The following is a 19,107-nucleotide window of genomic DNA, read 5'->3' on the forward strand; positions in this document are numbered from 1 at the left end:
TAAAGCACATGGGATTGGTGGTAATATACTGGCATGGATTGAAAATTAGTTAACAGACAGGAAACAGAGAGTAGGAATAAATGGGTCTTTTTCGGGGTGGCAGGCAGTGACATGTGGAGTACCGCAGGTTATCAGTGCTTAGGCCCCAGCTATTCACAATATATATCAATGATTTGGATGAGGGAACCAAATGTAATATTTCCAAGTTTACTGACTACAGGAAACTAGGTGGGATTGTGAGTTGTGAGGAGGATGCAAAGAGGCTTCAGGGCGATTTAGACAAGTTGAGTGAGTCGGCAAATACATGGCAGATGCAGTATAATGTGGATAAATGTGAAGTTATCCACTTCGGAAAGAAAAACAGAAAGGCAGAGTATTATTTAAATGGTGATAGATTGGGAAATGTTGATGTACAAAGGGACCTGGATGTCCTTGTACACCAGTCACTGAACTCAAACATGCAGGTGCAGCAAGCAGTTAGGAAGGCAAATGGTATGTTGGCCTTCATTGCAAGAGGATTTGAGTACAGGAGCAAGGATGTCTTACTACAGTTATACAGGGACTTGGTGAGACCACACCTGGAGTATTGTGTGCAGTTTTGGTCTCCTTACCTAAGAAAGTATATACTTGCCATAGAGGGAGTGCAGCAAAAGTTCATCAGACTGATTCCTGAGATGGCAGGACTGTTGTTTGAGGAGAGATTGGGTCAACTCGGCCTGTATTTAGAAGAATGAGAGGGGATCTCATTGAAACATATAAAATTCTGACAGGGCTAGACAGACTGGATGCAGGGAGGATATTTTCCCTGGCTTGGGGGTCTAGAACGAGGGGTCACAGTCTCAGGATATGATCTCAGGACTGAGATGAGGAGAAATGTCTTCACTCAGCGGGTGGTGAACCTGTGGAATTCTCTACCACAGAAGGCTGTGGAGGCCAAGTCACTGAATATATTTAAGAAGGAGCTAGATAGGTTCCTAGACACAGACGGCATCAAGGGGTATGGGGAGAGAGCGGGAATATGGTATTCAAATAGAGGATCAGCCACGACCATACTGAATGGCGGAGCAGCCTTGAAGGGCCGAATGGCCTACTCCTATTTTCTCTGTTTCTATGAGACATAATCTATTTATTAGCAGATAGACAAGTGTAGCACAAATAATTTTCAAGCAAAGAATGAATTGTGGAGTTCCATCACTGTTTGATTAAAAGTTCTATAGTTACAAATGACTATTCCTTCTAGCAGAGCTACAGTTAGATCAAAGTCTATTCTGATAGGTTCTTAGAAAATGTAACATTATTGGGCCTAAAATTGAACTCAACTGTGATGGGGGCACAGAGGGAGAGGGAAATCTAGATTTTGATCCCTGCACCGGTGCCAAATTTTGCACAGAGGGTAAAAGAGACTCAATGGGACAAGCCTTATTATTAGCAGTGTGTCCTATCGTCTATGGGAATTGTGATGCTTTGCTCCACTGGAGCAAGATCATCCAGAGGCACCAAAAAAAACTGGAGCAGAAGTTGCACAGTCACAGGAAGGGACTTCCTACACCTTAAATGCTGTATTGCCGTCAGATTGTGTTGGTACAGATGAAGTAATATATATAGTAGAGTTCAATGCTTTCCATTGTCTTTTTCAATTTGTTGACAAAGCAGTGAAACCAAACTGAGCTGCATTCCAAAATGCTATCTTTCTCAATTAAACCTTAAAAATAGACTTACTTAATATAATTTTTGTTTTGTTTTGACTTTCACTGGACAAGTATGTTGAATAGTGCTTTTGACCTACCTAACAATGACAGATATATCTTTCCTCACCTTGTTTAAATTAACACTTAAAGAATTAAATTGTAAAAATAATGCAAGTTGAAAGTACTCTTACATAGAATTACATCGAATGTACAGCACAGAAGCAGGCCATTCAGCCCAACTGGTTCATGCCAATGTTAATGCTCCACCCAAGCCTCCTCCCACCCTTCTTCATCTAACTCTATCAGCATAACCGTCTGTTCCTTTCTCTCTCATGTATTTATATAGCTTCCCTTTAAATTAATCTGTGCTATTTGCCTCATCTACTCCTTGTGGTAGTGAGTTCTACATTCTAACCACTCTCTGGGCTAGACAGACTGGATGTAGGGAGGATATTTCTCCTGGCTGGAGGGTCCAGAATGAGGGGTCACAGTCTCAGGACAGGGGGTAGGACATTTAGGACTGAGATGAGGAGAAATTTCTTCACCCAGAGGGTGGTGAACCTGTGGACTCTATCACAGAAGGCTGTGGAGGCCAAGTCACCGAATATATTTAAGAAGGAGCTGGATAGATTTCTAGACACAAAAGGCACCGAGGGGTATGGGGAGAGAGCGGGAATATGGTATTGAGATAGAGGATCAGCCATGATCAAATTGAATGGCGGAGCAGGCTCGAAGGGCTGAATGGCCTACTCCTGCTCCTATTTTCTAAGTTTCCAAGTTGCAATGTTTCTGGGTGAAGAAGTTTCTCCTGAATTCCCTATTGAGTTTATTAGTGACTATCTTATATTTATTGCCTCTCGTTCAGGTCTCCCCTGCAAGTGAAAACATCTTCTCTACGTCTACCCTATCAAACCCTTACATAATGTTAAAGACCTCTATCGGGTCACCTCTCAGCCCTCACTTTTCTAGAGAAAAGAGCCCCAGCCTGTTCAGCCTTTCCTGATAGTTATATTGTATGCAGTTTTGGTCTCCTTATCTGAGGAAGGATGTCCTTGCCATGGAGGGAGTGCAAGGAAAGTTTACCAGACTGATTCCTGGGATGGCAGGACTGACGTATGAGGAGAGATTGGGTCGACTAGGCTTATATTCACTAGAGTTTAGAAGAATGAGCGGTGATCACATCGAAACATATACAATTCTAACAGGACTAGACAGACTAGATGCAGGGAGGATGTTCCTGATGGCTGGGAGTCTAGAACCAGGGGTCACATTTAGAACCGAGATGAGGAGAAATTTCTTCACTCAAAGGGTAGTGAACCTGTGGAATTCTCGACCACAGAAGGCAGTGGAGGCCAAGTTATTAAATATATCCAAGAAGGAGATAGGTATATTTCTTAATGCTAAAGGGATCAAGGGATATGGGGAAAAAGCGGGAGCAGGGTACTGAGTTAGACGATTAGCCATGATCATTTTGAATGGCGGGGCAGGCCCTAAGGGCCGAATGGCCTACTCTTGCTCCTATTTTCTATGTTTCTATAACCTCTCAGTTCTGATTAAGTCTTACATTAACTTTAAGTTGCAAGTGGTACAATGAAAAGAAGTGTCACTTGGTCACCAGTTCCAACGTTCTGTCTTTCGTCACTTTCCCCTTTATATCCTTCAGTCTTGGAAATCACTTGCATGGATGCAGCAGGGGTACAAACAGAGTGTTGGAAATGTACAGGAGGAGGGCCAGTCAGATTCTGAAAGAGAAAGAAAAGTTATTGTTCTGAGTGGGACTTTTCATCCTATGAAGGGTCTGACATGAAAGATTTACCAATTTTTCTCTGTCAGACTCCTGCGCATTTCCAGCATTTTTGCTTTTATTTCAGATTTCCAACATTCAGTGCTTTTCTTTTTATCTCTGGGTGTAGCAGGAACGGACAAAACAAATCTAACTTCAGCAATGTCACAAACACAGTTTTACTGGTTTATTCATGAAATTGTTTTGTTTTCACTAAACATTCAGCCCTTCGAGCCTGCTCCGCCATTCAACTTAGGCAGGTTAAAATTTTTATTGAGGCAAGTTTGACTGCCCTGCACATAGCTTCCCACAACTTTTACATAACACTACAACATCACATGCCTTTTAGCAACACGTTTCATAATTTTAAGGATGGAAATTCCTCTTCTGGCCTGCTGTGGGTTGGAGGGGAGGGGGAGGTAGATCTGGGACAGCGTGGAACTCCCACTGACTCCATGGATAAGTCTCTGACTCTATCCCAAATCTCAGGGTCAGGGTGAGTCGGGTGATGCAGGTGGGGGCCTTTGCCACACTTTGCACTACTGGGCTGCCTGCCTTGGCGGATGGGGGAGGGAATTTTTGCTGCGTGACCTTGCCTCAGAGTTAAGACAGCTGAAGATCTTTTTAAGGAATAGCGGCAAAGGTAACTCTTTTCAAATTTGCCTCTTTCCCAACAGTAATCGATGCCCTCTGCCGTAGCGAAAGCAGCCTTTTAAATTATATCGAGTCAGGATAAAATCCTGACATGCTACCCCTGAGTAGGGAGCAAGTGATTTTGGCAGATGAGGCCACCCTTACCAGCCCGGCCTCTTTCACTTACGTCTCCATGTCAGGAGGCGGTGCAACGAACACCACCCCCATCTTCGGTGGAATTTGGCAATCGACAAAATAAATGCACTATGGAGACCAGCTGTAACCGGCTCTGCCCAGGTTACACAGGTAATATTTGCCCCCCCCACCACCACCCCCCCAAAGGGGGAGGAATTTGAGAGACTTACGTTTATTGTACTCCTGCTAGAGTATCTTGAATTCAACCATTCTTCTGTGTACTTAGAAACCCTTCAACCTTCCTTACAATTCACTAGCCTTTAATCCTCTCCGCAACTCAGGATAGAGAAAAAAAAATAGTTACCATGGCAGCTGCCAGGGTTACCTTGATGGTGGCCACAGTCCTGGATCAGTGGTACTTAGAACAGTGGTGCCTACATTTCTGTGAAGACTGTCTCCTGTTGAGGACCGAGTGGAGCTGCATTTACAGTGTTTGGTGAAGGCACTCTCTTCCCTTTCATCCCCGAGGCAGCATTCTCAGCTGTCAGACCCATGCATTTTTGTGATATTATCTGTAAAAGTCTTCGAAATAATGCCCCTGACAACCACATGTCGTTCTGGAGACAGAAATGCCAGGTGTTTAAATTGTTAGTAAACCCTGCTCAACTTTCTTGTGAACTCACTGTTATTAATTGTGAAATCCAGGTTCAACCCTGAGTGAAGCTCCGCAACTGACTTCAGCTTTAAATTGCTTCATTGCTTCCAGTCCTATATGGTCAGATTCCTAGCATTCCTGCAGAGCTTTTAGCAGCTGTGACATTACAGGCCTCGTGGTGAATAAGGCCACACTGAAAATCACAACGGCCAGTTTAATCAACCGAACCAGAACTCGCAGGGGTCGATTTTGACCTTTGGGGCGATCAGTGGCGGAGTGTGCTGGCTGGCCACCCATTCCGGTGATGAAGAAGCCCCCACCCCCGCCCCCATTGTTTTCAGGCCTCGGCCTTATTTAGATTTGGCAGGCAAGCTGTGGTGCGACCTCAAGATCGGATTGGGTCGGCTGCCAGCAAGGTAAGGTGAGGGGGGGGGTTCCCGGGGCAGCATAGCCTAGATTATTTTCGAAGGCCTCTCCTGCTCCTCCAGCGCCCACAAAAATAATTCGACACATACCTTTGGCTGGCCTCTTCGGTTCCGTCGCCTGAGGAATTGATCAGAGCCTGCAAGACCCAGGCCCCAATCAGTTCAGACCAAAAATGGCAATTGGGGTCCTATTTATGTCATTAGGCCTCAATTTCCATATTTAAAGGGGCCTGTCGGCTGAAAGAGGCGGGCACTTTGGACACCTGGCGGGAGGCCCCTTTCAGAATGGAGCCGGCTGCATCACTGGTCTTAACGGACCAGTAATGCTCCCGACCCCATTTTGAGGCCGTTACGACCCCGTTATCACAAGGCGAAGGCAAGTGAAAATCAGCTCCATAATGCCTGCTGCAAGGTCCAGAGATTACGACCTTCACCTTTGGTAATTTGTAGGCCATGTATTGCCGTTGGCCCACACTATTCCTGGCACTCCAGTTTCTGTTCTATCACATCCAATGCAGTGTTACGCTGTTTTTATGTCAAAAATTTATCCAGTGATTTTTGTTGCCTGTACAGCTTCTCATCAGCGACAGTGCTGCATTTCAAATCTCTGGCATGTTTATCGAGTTTTGCCAGTGCTCTTGTCTGTTGCTGAAATATTTTAAATCAGCTGCTGATGTTGGTCGCACACAGCATTGTGCACATCGCAGGGAAGTAGCGCTTTGTTCTGTTGCTAAGTTAAGCATCATTGTTATATGCAACAGCTTCTTTATTTGTGACTTTGTAGTTGTCAGTAATTAGCTGCAGATGCCTTACAATGCTTTCCGCTGTATGGACAAAAAGATAAACAACGGAAATGTAAATGGGAGAAGCAGTTCAATCAGTAAAAAGCCAAGTTAACAAAAGCAAAAGATAAAATACTAGACCTAAAATTCCGATTTATTTCTTTTCCGACGTAGGGGGCTGGAATTTGGGGTGTAAGTCAGATATGCCAAAGTTGCATCTATTCTAAAGTATACACTAAATTCCAGTAGAAGTGGCTGTTGGCAGAAGATACACTTGTCCCCATAGTGATGCATGTATGCAAATGGTAGGACAATGAAGGAAAAAGCCACTGTCCCAGACATCCCAGCATTTGGACCAGAATTGCAGCCTGAAGAACAGAGCGTATGAGTTATCTGCATGACTTGTCAAACAAGGAAATGGTTCAGTTCACAGGTTTTGAATCATGGAATCATAGAATGATACAGCACAGAAGCAGGCCATTCGACTCATCGTGCCTGTGCCGGCTCTTTGAAAGAGCTATCCAGTTAGTTCCTTTTCCCGTAGCCCTGCAAATTTTTCCCCTTCAAGTATTTATCCAATTCCCTTTTGAAAGTTGTTATTGAATTTGCTTCCACCGCCCATTCAGGCAGTAGATTCTCGATCATAACAACAAGCTGTGTAAAAACATTTTTTCCTCATCTTGCCTCTGGTTCTTTTGCCAATTGCCTTAAATCTGTTACCGACCCTTCTGCCACTGGAAACAGTTTCTCCTTATTAACTCTATTAAAACCCATAATGATTTTGAACACCTCTATTAAATCTCCCCTTAGCCTTCTCTGCTCTAAGGAAAACAACCCCAGCTTCTCCAGTCTCGCCACGTAACTGAAGTCCCTCATCCCTGGTACCATTCTAGTAAATCTCCTCTGCACCCTCTCTAAGGCCTTGACATCCTTCCCAAAGTGTGGTGCCCAGAATTGAACACAATACTCCAGCTGGGGCCTAACTAGTGATTTGTAAAGGTTCAGCATAACTTCCTTACTTTTGTACCCTATGTCCACAAACTTCATCTGAAATACCAGGGAAGATTTTCCTGGGTCTATGGATTCGCGCATTGAATCACCTGAGGGCCTTCGCTAACAGGATATGGCGCTATCGGAATTTTGGGGCCTCTGTTTTCTGCTTTCCAGCATCGAAACCAACACAAGTTTCATTTCAACATTGACTTACACAAGTGGTGGACTTGTAGAGCATCCAATTTTTACTTAGCTTTTTAGTTACTTGCCCACTTTTTTTAGGATTTCCACTTTAGATCTCGATTAATGGATGGGCAAATATCAGCCACCCAGCCCTCCAGCATTCCCACTCTGAAACCAGCTTCCAGAAGAATGTTGCATGTGTGCAGGTCTTACTCAATTCCCAATACCCCCTCCCGCCTCATTGTGGAAGTGCCTCTGCGATGCTAGCCTCCTCCCTTTGGGGATGTGGCACAGAATATATCGGTCAGCTGAAGGCGGCAAAGCTTTGAAACGGGCGAATTCGATATCGAGTTTGCCACCCATTATGCACCTCACCTGAAGGGAAAATCGGCCGTGGTGAACCATAGACGACTAATTCGATATCGCTTGTTTTACACCATCGCCCATCGTTAAAATTACCCCCATCCCAACCCCACACTCCATACTTCATCAGGACACGCACAAGCCGCTACTTACAATGGAAAACCTTGCCGCACTCACATCTTGCAAGGGCTTCATACATTGAACCACTATAACACAAACATGATCACATAGCGACACCCGTGACCTGCTTCAGGTTAGGCAAATGGCAGCCATCATTGACTTTGTGTACTTTGGGAAATACCGCAGTGTGGCGAGATTGGGCATCTGTGTCATGCTGTTCAGTGGGAAAGGAGATGAAAGTGCAGACAATGCTGACCGATGCATCTGGCCCCTGTTTGATTTGTGAGCAGCACATTAGCTGATGTTGCAGGGCTAGCTAGCAACCATAACAGCTGGGGGAAGTGCCATTCCTATTTTACAATTTGCCTGCAGATGTTCATGCCGCAGACAGTAAGACTGTGCACTCTCCGTAAACTTGAGCTCATCCAAAACTCTGCTGCCTGTATCCTAACTCGCACTAAGTCCTGTTCACCCATCACCCCTGTGCTCGCTGACCTACAGTGGCACCCGGTCCGGCAATGCCTTGATTTAAAAATTGTCATCCTTGTTTTGATATCCCCCCATGGCCTCGCCCCTCTCTATCTCTGTAACCTCCTCCAGCCCTACAACCCTTCGAGATCTCTGCGCTCCTCCAATTCTGGCCTCTTGCGCATCCCCGATTTTCTTCGCTCAACCATTGGCGGCCGTGCCTTCAGCTGCCTAGGCCTTAAGCTTTGGAATTCCCTCCCTAAACCTCTCAGGCTCTCTACCTCTCCTCCTTTGTGGCGCTCCTTAAAACCTACTTCTTTGACCAAGCTTTTGGTCATTTGTCCTAATATCTCCTTATGTGGTTCGGTGTCAAATTTTGTTTGATAATCGCTCCTGTGAAGCGCCTTGGGATGTTTTACTACGTTAAAGGCGCGATAATAATACAAGTTGTTCTAGTTGTTGTTATCCTGCTGATCCACAGGGGAAATTGAGGTGGTTGGGCTCGGTCATTGGGCAAGTTTGCATGCCAAGATTGTACACATATGATCTGGGGCTGATTACTGTAATTTTTTTTTCATCTTGTACTAACAAAACCACAAAATACTGCACTTGAGGCACTTAAGGGAAAATCCCCTCCATTTTTTTTCTGAAATAAATATGATAAAAAAATGGAAAAAATCTGCAATAACAAGTGCTGATCTATACTGTAAACATTGAAAAAAAATACACGTTCCCACTCTAAGATGCCCTTCCCCCACCATTCCAAATGGGTGCTGCAGAAAAAAGGAGACTATCTGACACCAGTACCGTACTGTGGCGCTATGTGCTCTTTACATGAAATCTGAAGCTTTAATAAGGCTTTCTCATGACTTATGTGCAAGCTCTCAGCACCTCAGATGCTTCCCCACTGCATTATACTGCTCTGTGCACAACAGGAGTACACAGCAGGCGTCAGGCTTCTGCCCCAGATAATGTGGAGAGCCATTGTCTGTAGCGCAGAAACCCTATTGGGGCAAAAGAGCACGTTATCAGTTATTCTGTGCATTTTCAGGTACATGAGTGCAATTGCTGCAGTGATACACTGTGTCTTTCTAATATTGAAATATTTTACTCCATTAAAAATACATACTTCCCATCAACGTTTTCACCGCAATATTTTTTACAGTGTCTGCTCCACACTGACTAAATACTTTACAGTAACATCTGTAGCACATAAACAATACTTTAATGCATTGCAGATGCAATGTAGCTAATAAAATTCATGTGTACTTTTACCGCTCTGGGTTTCTTGTTTCTGTCAGCAGACTTCATGACGACTTAAAGTGGGCCATTATATATTGTTTAATTGCACATTGGGGCAGAAATTGCTTGTGAAATAACGGTGAGCTCAACAGCGCTCTCCGTTGTTAGTGGCAAAATGGAGGAGCAAGTCCCGGCGTTCACACATGCGCAGTGAAACACGGAAATCCGGAACTTACTTCTATTGGTTTGCCGGCGATATGACAGCTTCGAATTAAAGGTATATCGCATGCTGCAATCAGTGAAATCATTGAAAAAGCGCCAACTTGCTCATCTGCCCAGCTAGAAAGTAACTAATATCGCCACAAAACAGGTACGCTTAAAACTACCAGGTCTAAACTAGGTTTTAACAGTCTTCAGGACTGCCAAATAACTAAAAATTAACTTTTAAAAATGTGGAGTCTCATTACTCCTTATTTTAATAGTTTTTGGTTATTAATTTTTTTTTAAATTAAAATTTTTAAAAAACTTTTCCCTTCTGTCTCTTTAATTCAATTATTTCTTACCCTCTCTTTTTTTCGCTGTCTTATAACTGCTTTTACAATGATTTTAATGTTGTACCTTTCACGTCCTGGTTTTAACACAGTTTGCCAAAAATGCTGCAGTCTGATTGCTCGAGAGGTGAGTGTGATCCTCTCATTTCTCCCACAGGTCCCAGCTTCATCTGAACTGACCCTGGGCTCTTCTCCGCTTCCTATTCGAGGAAGTGCCTGACCAAAAGACCTCAGTAAGTTAATGGGTTAATAGAAATCTATGGAGCGGCGAGCACTGTTGTTTCACGGCTCCGAGCAATTTCTAACCCCATTGACTTTAAAATTAAACTGACACATAATTGTAATGCAAACGTAAGAGATGGTAAGCACCTGGACATAGTTGAGGGATTATGAAGAGGGAAAATTGTCTTTCGTGTTCCTGCCCGAAAATCAATTGGAACTGTGGCAGAAACTTTGGGTAAATTCGGGTGGTCTGGCCTACCGCTGACTCACCAACCTGACCAGGATTTCCCTCTCCACCACCATCTCCACCCTTGCTGGGATCGCTGATGGCCTCTCCTTCCCCGCCTGCTGCATGCAAGTGGTAGTGGAGGGGATGAAGTTGGGGGGGGGGGTTGCGGAGTTGAAAATCCTGGTCCCCAGAGAATTTCCCTCCTGTCCGCCACACTTACCGCCTTCTCCCTAGCGGGTGTCTGGAACGTGGCGGTAGAGGCCTTGAGGTCCCTCGCCCAGGACCACCTGGATCCCGCCGTCTGTGATTTTGACCCAGGCTAAGCCGCCCGCCCTAAGCCAGCGGGGTCCTGATCGGCATATGCAAATCGAGGTATGGTGATGTCACGCCAGCCTAAGTGGGGAAGCCGCTGTGGCTTTCCCGCCAGGTAAAGTTAAACGTGAAGATGATCTGGGACCAGAGGAGGCCATTTAAGGCAAGTTTTTTTTACTCTGTTTCTTTTTCCACAGATGCTGCCTGATTTGCTGAGTATTTCCAGAATTTTCGTTTTTATTTAAGTTTTTTCCATTTTCCTTGTAGGACCAGGAGTGTTCCTCCGGGCCCCAGAAGGAAAGTTTAGGCCTCCTCTGCCCCGGACTCTCCCACGAATATCCCCTTCCCACACCCACCCGCATGCCCTCGGCCACCCGATTTTCCTCAGGCTGGGCAGCCGTTTCCTACCCACGTCCCGGCCGTTACGGGTGAGTTTCTAACCCACCCTGCCACCCGCTTGCCTAAAAACCCGCTTGGTCTTAAAATTGTGACCACCAGTTTATAATCAGTTTCGTAACATTAAGGCTTATTTTAAATAGCAAAACAAAATAAAACAAAACTGAACAGCTGGTTGAAAGGAGAAAGCTTCTCTGTTGTTCAGCATTTTAGGACTTGGATAAATGCTATACTTGGGGACTGAAGGATAACTAATGTAGAAGAAAGGAGTTAAACTTAAGTTGAAGAACTACAGACTGGTCATGGAGGAAATGGTCAAGACCATTTTGGCAAGCATCATCAATATTTAGGTAATGAACTCAAAGGCAAAAAGGGTAGTCAACATGGTTTTAAAAGCAGTAGGCTGTACCTCACAAATCTGCTTGAACTTCTGAGAAGGTAACTAATTTCCTTGTTAAACTAGAACTACCACAGTAGTCACATTTACAGTGGTAGCTGTATGAATTCAGCAAGAAGATCCAAGAATAAAAGAGCTAGATTCTAATTTGGCTGCTATGCCTCCAGCGAGACCACTTCAGTAGATAGTCTGACACTGGAGTAATTCCTTGCCTGCTTTAGCACATAAGCTGGAATCAGTTGGAATCAAGACATCTCAAAAACCAATGCACACTAGAATTACATAGAAATTCCAACACAGAAACAGGCTATTCGTCCCAACTAATTTGCATTGGTGTTTATCCTCCTCATGAGTAGTAGGCCAAATTCTACGTATCCACCCTGTTCCCATATTCCTTTATTCCCCTTTCTTTCAACCACCAATGTAATCTATTGTTGTGTAACTGCGTCATAATGTACACTGAAATTAGTCAATGTACTTAACAGCAGAAGTCTGACATCCCAGATAGTAAATACGTACTAATAAATAGATTTGAATGATTACCCAAACATAACTGGTTGCAAAACTGTGTACTTACTCTAACTTTTAAAGGAAACTAGAGTGTCACTGTGCAGGTATGTGCCTTGACTTTTGGGAAAAACAGAATGCTACTCATTATTATAGAGTGTAGCCCTGCTGACATGAGCGAAGTGCTGTTGTTTAATGCCCTTCACTTACACTGGTGCCTTGGTGCAACAGAGCATAAATTAGCATGCAAGGGACTATTCAGTGTATAGCATTTACTTAAATTATCAGAAAGCATTAGATAATGTAAGGCTTTTAAAGAAAGTTAAGGCACGTGAATTTGGGGGCAAATTAGTTAGCTGGACCAAACCTCACTTGGCAATAGAAAGCAGAAGGTGATGATAAATAAGCACCATTCTACCTGGAGGCAATGATTAGTGGAGTACCACAGGATCTAATCTGTGACTCCTTCTGTATGAACTGTATGAAGTGGGTCCTTTTAGTGATAATACATTTGTCAATGACACCAAATATGGGACTAGCTGACTTGAATAAAGGAGATTAATAGCAATGTACACACAAAGAAGGGATTCTGCTTTAGATAGGTCAGTGGAACTGTGGGATTGGGCAAAGTTCAACACTTCTGGACACATCAAGTTCCAGTTTTTAAACTGGAGATACCTTTTAAATATTCAGGGAGGAATTGCCCCACCATGCTAGTCAAAACAAATTACATAGGATTTATAGCACAGAAACAGGCCATTTGGCCCAACAGGTTTTTGCCAGTGTTTATGCTCCTCACAAGCCTCGTCCCACCTTACTTCATCTCATCCTATCACTATATCCTTCTATTCCTTTCTCCCTCATAGTACTCATCTATCTTCCCCTTAAATGCATCCATGCTATTCGCCTCAACTACTGCATGTGGCAGCGAGTTCCACATTTTCACTACTCTCTGAGTAAAGAAGTTTCTCTTGAATTCCTTATTGGATTTATTATTGATTATCTTATATTTATGGTCCCTAGCTTTGGACTCCCCAATAAGTGGAAACATCTTCCCTACGTGTACCCTATCGATCCCCTTCATGATTTTAAAGACCTCTATCAGGTCACCTCTCAGTCTTCTCTTTTCTAGAGAAAAGAGCCCCAGCCTGTTCAGTCTTTCCTGACAGTTATGAACTCGCAGTTTTGGTAACATCCTTGTAAGTCTTTTTTGCACTTTCCCCAGTGCTTCTATATCCTTTTTGTAATATGGAGACCAGAACTGTGTATCAAATTAATAAAAGTAGCTGCAGCAGCAAACTCAAATCAGGTGGAATGAAAATGCCATGGAGTGCCCACAAGTCACAGAATACAACTAGTGAGCCCAGTAAACAAAGTGGGAGAAATATTGGATAAGGGCCGGTTTTGTGCGGGGGCAGCGTGATGCCCTATTACCCCGTGCCCAATGGCTCCTGCGCAGGCAGGACGAGACTTTTGTCAGGCCTGAGGATTTAACTTCAGTCTGCGTTGGAAATCAGCGTTGAGCGAGGATTCCATGCAATTCGCAATTTACAACAGCAGGGGGAGGTCCAATCTCTTAAAGGCAGGCTGTCTCTTAAAAAATCTCTTAAAGGTAGCTGGTACCTGTTGATTGCTGAAAATAACAGTCTGCTGTCTGCACGGAGATCAGACATCCACATGCAAAACACAGATACAGCTCCTATCCCTGTGTTTACACACTGATGAGTTATGTTAAAACATTGAATAAAGGTTGCGCACTACTAAATCCCGCATCCTCCAATCTGCATGCTCGACCTCACCAATCTGCCGATCTGAGTTGGTACCAGGCCTGCAAGAATGCGTGCACCAAGGTTCTCAGATGATGTACTAGAGGCCTTGGTGTAAGACGTGGACAGAAGGAGGGACATCCTATATTCGCGGGGGGTGGGGTGGGGACAAGAGGCCCTCTAGACATATACCCAAAAGGCAATGGGAGGCAGCGGGGGATGAAATCAGTGCCAGGCGCACAGCACCACGAACATGGATGAAGTATAGTAAGACGTTCTATGCTTTGACATGAGTGGTCAAGGTGAGTGAGGCCAACTGTCAAGTGGAGTCTCCTACCAACTGCACCACTAGCTGCGTCCACTGCACCACATACTACACCCCCATCACCCACATACCAACAAACCCTCTCCATCAGTACTCAGCTCTTCCAGTCAGATGCTTCCTCTCACCCTAACACATTACCACGGTTGCAAGCCGCCCACCTACAACTCACAGGCCACACAGACTGGCAGCTATTCAACCATGACAGGCACATCACCCAGACACACATCCTGCTTTCTTGCAGGAGAAGGTGGCAGGAAGTGGCATTGGCATTTAGCACCTTGAGCCTGTTCCGCCATTCAATGAGATCATGGTGGATCTGTGACCTGACTCCATTTTCGGTCTTAGCCCCATATCCCTTAATACCCTTGGTTCACAGAAATCTATCAATCTCAGAGTTAGAATTTACAATTGAGCTAGCATCAGCTGCCGTTTGCAGAACAGAGTTCCAAACTTCTCCCATCTTTTGTGTGTAGAAGCGTTTCCTAACTTCACTCCTGCACGCCCTGGTTCTAAATGTTAGGCTATGTCCCCCTGTCTTAGTCTTCAAGTATAGGAAACCTCCAAAAACAGTTACAAATGTTTCAGCAGCCAGAAGCAATAATCCAGCCACTAACACATAAATCCTGCATGGTCCCTTTAAATAGCGCTGGTGGGGTGTCCTCCAGGCACTCTAAGACATGTTCAGATGGTCGTGGTTAAGACTGTGCGTTAAGTCCCAGAATGGTGTCTATCACTTTAAATCAGCGTTGTACACTGATTGTATCCATTTTCTCCTTACCTTACATGCTTCCGGCGTTCGTTATCTGCGCCTGCGCTAACTCCTTTCGAAGATGGCGTCCGGCGCACGTCACGTTGGAAATGTGCATGCGCAGCCAACACGCCGTCTTGGCACTTCGGGAGGCTGTCCAGCACCGAATCAACGGGCGCTACAGGGCTCAATTTAGCACCCAATGTGTTGATGCTCAATGGCCATCTGATCACAGACTATAGCACGGAACTTGAGCGAGCAGTGAGACGATTCCTGCATAGCAATTCTATACATTTTGGCTCTGTGTTAACAATGAAGAGTTCTAACTTTACAGTGCCTTGCCTTAACGAGAACGCACCACTTGTATTGTAGGGTGGGTTGGTCTCTCACAATAAAAATTAACAAACCTAAATCAACGTGATGCAACCAGGAGAAATTCAAATAGAAATTTTGTGCTGTGCCCACCAGTCATGGAAGGCATCCAGCGAACCAAGGAAGAATGCGTCAAAATGCAAGAGAACATTAATAAACTTGCAAAATGGGCATGCAATTGGCAAACGAATTTCAATATAGATAAGTGTGAGGTGATGCATTTTGGTAGGAAGAATAAGGCCACATACTGCTTTGATAATAAGAGTCTAAATGGGATAGAGGAGCAAAGGGATCATGGGGTACAGATACACAAATCACTGAAAGTAGCAATGTAGGTTGATAAGGCCATAAAAAAGGCAAATCAAGCACTAGGGTTTATTGCTAGAGGAATAGAATTGAAAAGCAAAGAAGTTATGTTAAATTTGTATAGAACTTTGCTTAGACCACACTTGAAGTATTGTGCACAGTTCTGGTCTCCATATTATAGAAAGGATGTAGAGGCATTGGAGAGGGTGCAAAAAAGATTCACAAGGATGATACCAGAACTGAGAGGATATCCTCATCAGGAAAGGCTGAACAGGCTGGAACACTTCTCTCTGGAAAAGAGAAGGCTGAGGAGCGACCTGATGGAGGTCTTTAAGATGATGAAAGAGTTTGATAGGGTAGATGTAGAGAAAATGTTTCCATTTGTGGGGGAGTCCAAAACTAGAGGTCATAAATATAACATAGTCACTAGTGAATCCAATAGGGAATTCAGGAGAAACTTCTTTACCCAAAGAATGGTAAGAATGTGGAATGTTCTACCACAAGGAGTAGTTGAGGCAAATAGAATAGATGCCATTTAAGGGGAAGCTAGATAAGCACGTAGGGGAGAAAGGAATAGAAGGATATCCTGATAAGGTTGGATGAACTAGGGAGGGAGGAGGTTTGTGTGGAGCATTAACGCGGCATAGACCATTTGGGCCAAATGGCCTGTTTCTGTGCTGCAGTTTCGATGTAACTTGATGTAACATGACCTTGCATCAAATAGTCCTAGGTCATCTCAGAGAAAGGTCGGTCTCTACATATTTCAGTTTCACTCAGAATAAAGTTGTTGACTTACAGATGACAGGCGTACCCTTCCCTCTCTGGAATGTTGTAAGAATGTGGAAATGTAATTATGGAACTGTATTTCAGGCAGGGTGGTTGGAATTTGAATTTAATTGTGAGAGAATGTGAAAGATCACAGCAACCATCTAATGGCCAAGGTCTATGAGGAGCTTCAGTCAGTCAAAATCAGTCTTGTTTAATGATCCAAATAGTTCAGCCACTCTGCTTATCACTTAGAAAGAACATCCTAGAAATGTTAATGAGGTTCAATCAAAAATATATAATTATGAAGATGACAATGTGGGTCTTGAGGGATCTCATGTGCGACATAGAACTTAATGATCAAGCAACGATTTTATAATGGGAGAAGAGTCCAAATAATAAATTTAGAAATTTAAAAACCAGTGACAGAAATAATAGATATTCCGATTGATGGTCAGATGTTTAATGTGCTTGCACTTCATTTCTGTGTGCACTATTTTCCAGGTTAACATCTTCATAAAAATAGCACATGCAGGAATGTAGTGCGAACCAGTTAAAGATTCATATGTGGAGTTCACCAAGCTGAATTTCTACCCTAGCTAGTAATATATTCTATAATGGGATATTCAGCGAAGTAAGATGGGAAATTTAATTTTTCCCTGTTTGATATAATTTTGTTGCATTATGGAAGTCATAATTTTGTCCATTAATATCAGAATAACAAGATCTCCTTAATTAGGGCGTATGGAATTATGAAAAATAAGTATTAGTCACTTATGCTCGTAAACCAATTCCTCCAACGTTTTGAAACCTTATTCAATATGAAAAATCAGGATTAAGAGGTATGATTGCAGATGCATTGAAAGTTTATGGCTACATCACGTGAAAAGTCTGTGAAATAGGAAACTATATTTAATTTGGGATACTGAGAAATCTCAAGGACTTGATATCAGGAATTTGCAATTACTTCATATCATACAATACAACAAAGGTGCAGATAAAAAGGAAAATAGTGAATGCTGAATGATTTAGGTGGGATCCTTCATCAGAACTCATGAGATTTGACAAAGCGCTCCTGAAATATTAACCACATACTTGGTTATGCACAAGTTTATTTGAAATAATTTTTTTAAAGTCGTTTATACGTGTTTGACTTATAACACATTTTTAAAGATGAAACTTTAAAAAAATTTTTATCTCTCGTACAAATGAATTTGTTGAAAGCTATTTATTAAGAATGATGTGTGGCCCCAACATTCTAATGGTGTTGCGTGCATTTAGATGGTGCTGTCAGAGTCATGTTACGTGACCTAATGTCACTGTGCAGCCCCACTCTAATTACCCTGAACTCCCCTGTCATTGCACTAGAAAGATTTTGAGTTGAACAACCTGATGCGATAAATTCTGAATTGTTGCTCTTTGTTTCTCCCCCCTGGTTGATGTGATATTTTTGGAGCATATCCCACTTACTGTTCCGTCTATGTTCCGCCCCTGTTCCCTATTTCAGTGGAAGACCTGATCCTCCCGCTCCCAGCGCGTTATTTGCGCAGCTGCTACTATGAATCCTCCACCCCCGTCAACAGTATTTTGACGTGAGGCAGCCTTCTCTTCCCACCCACCCCCTGAGAAGCAAACCCTGATCCCCGTGTTACACGGCAACCATCCCGTATCTCCCCACTTAAAACTGGAACCAGCGCACCCCAGTAAATGCTTTCTTTTTCGAAGCAATTCAGCTTTCTGCAGCCTCACCCAAAGACAAACCCAATGGGAGGAGGGAGGCATGTTGGAACAGTGAACAGTTTTCTCCTCCGGTTATGACTGCAAATGCATCCAGACTTCTGAAATGCGCTCCAGACTTCTGAAATGCGCTCCAGACTTCTTCACTGCGAGAGACAAACTCTCCCATCCCAATGAGCAGAATGTAGGGGCTTGTGGCCAGGGTAGGTGGGGGATACCTCTCTTGATGAAGACCTGGGGGAAGAGTGCAGCACCTCCTCCCCCCTCCCCTCCACTGAGCAGAGGCCAAGGAAGGGTAGCCCTCCCTCACCATTACCGAACAGATAATTGAGCCCCGGCAGAGGGAAGGACACCCCCTCATAAACACCCTTTACTAAGTGGAAGATTAGGGCCATGACTGAAGGACTTCGCGCTCACAACCCCCTCTCCCGCTGAAAGGTAAATCCAGGCCTGGGGGTGGAAGAGTTTGCCACTCTGCCTTTATCTGTCCACCCCATCTCCCTCCCCTGAAACCCCTCCCCATCGATGCCTTCCTGCTCCCAATGGCGCCAGGCCCTCCGAGCGGATAGAGAGTTTCCTTTGATCGGATGCAGGAGTTGCGAAAGTGCAAGTGACCATCTCCAACAAGGAGAGAGTCTAACCACCTCCCTGACATTCAACGGCATTACCATCGCCAAATCCCCCACCATCAACATCCTGTGGGTCACCATTGACCAGAAACTTAACTGGACCAGCCATATAAATACAGGTCAGAGGCTGGGTATCCTGCGGCGAGTGACTCACCTCCTGACTCCCCAAAGCCTTTCCACCATTTACAAGGCACAAGTCAGGAGCGTGATGGAATACTCTGCACTTGCCTGGATGAGTGCAGCTCCAACAACACTCAAGAAACTCGACACCATCCAGGACAAAGCAGCCCGCTTGATTGGCACCCCATCCACCACCCTAAAAATTCACTCCCTTCACCACCGGCGCATTGTGGCTGCAGTGTGTACCATCCACAG

The 19,107-nt window shown here is 44.2% G+C and overlaps 1 protein-coding gene across 1 annotated transcript in view; it reads left to right on the forward strand.

Annotated features, from left to right (window-relative positions):
- The window catches only part of LOC137310536 (piezo-type mechanosensitive ion channel component 2), a 624,232-nt gene that overhangs the window by 195,483 nt on the left and 409,642 nt on the right, over positions 1 to 19,107 (forward strand). The window lies entirely within an intron of this gene.

This window comes from Heptranchias perlo, chromosome 3 (assembly GCF_035084215.1).
Source record: "Heptranchias perlo isolate sHepPer1 chromosome 3, sHepPer1.hap1, whole genome shotgun sequence".
Classification (NCBI taxonomy): domain Eukaryota; kingdom Metazoa; phylum Chordata; class Chondrichthyes; order Hexanchiformes; family Hexanchidae; genus Heptranchias; species Heptranchias perlo.